This window comes from Tachyglossus aculeatus, chromosome 1 (genome assembly GCF_015852505.1).
Source record: "Tachyglossus aculeatus isolate mTacAcu1 chromosome 1, mTacAcu1.pri, whole genome shotgun sequence".
NCBI classification, from domain to species: Eukaryota; Metazoa; Chordata; class Mammalia; order Monotremata; family Tachyglossidae; genus Tachyglossus; species Tachyglossus aculeatus.
This window is the reverse complement of record NC_052066.1, coordinates 159,206,654-159,207,730: the sequence shown is the minus strand read 5'-3', so window position 1 is coordinate 159,207,730 and position 1,077 is coordinate 159,206,654.

The window sequence follows — 1,077 nt, the reverse complement described above, 5'->3', positions numbered from 1 at the left end:
GGCAGAGTGATGAAAATGATTCATATGATGGAAACTAAATTAAATGAGAAGAGACTAGGTGAATTATTGGGGCTTACCTTTGTGAAGAAACAACTAAAGGGAGACTTCATAACCTTCTACAAGTACGTGAAAGGTTTTCACATGAGAGTGTCTGCACAATTGTTCTCCATGTCCACAGTTGTTCTCCATGTCCATAGTGGTCCAGATGAGAACGAATAAGCTGAAATTAAAGCAGGAGAGAGTATGGTTGGACATCAGGAAGAACGTTTTGACAATCTTGTCTTGTCTTATGGTGTCCAGCAGTATCCAACACTTAGCAACTCCATGGACACATCCCCGCCCTACTCTCCATCTGCAATCCATAGTAGTATAACATAGATACAAATATGGAAGTGGTTTACCATTGCCTTCTTCCACGCAGTAAACTTTAGTCTCTGCCCTCGACTCTCTCCCATGCCACTGCTGCACAGCATAGGTGAGTTTTGACTTGTAGAAGATTGCCTTCCACTCACTAGCCACTTCCCAAACTAGGAATGGACTCCTTGACTCTCCCTCCCATAGCTGAGACTGGTAGAGTACTGGAAATTCTCCAGGTGTAATCCTTAAAGGGGTTTTGACAATTGGGTCAACATAATTCTTGACCTTGCTACTAAGGGAGTTGTGGAGAGCCTGGAAATCTATGAACAAAGAAACAGACAGCCATCTGTCAAAGATGACTTAGCCATTTACTGCTGCAGAGGCATGGCCAGGACCAGAATAATCGGGACCCCTTCTGGCTCTTTGATTTATTCACATTCCCTGGTTCTGAGCCACTGTTTCAGCAACAGGATGTATGCTTTCTATTTGTCTAAAAAAGTGCTTTGTATTACTAATCCATTGTTCTACCACATTTTACTGCCAAACACATGGGTTCACTAAATGGGTTTTTACATAAAGAGGTTTTTCTATGTCACAAATAAAGAAGCTATTAGCATGTAGAATTTAAAAACTTTTCTTATTAAGAGGGTGGCATCAGCATTTCTTGTGCAACTAAACAAAGCAAACGCTAAGAAAAAATATTTCTGCTAATTCCTTCAT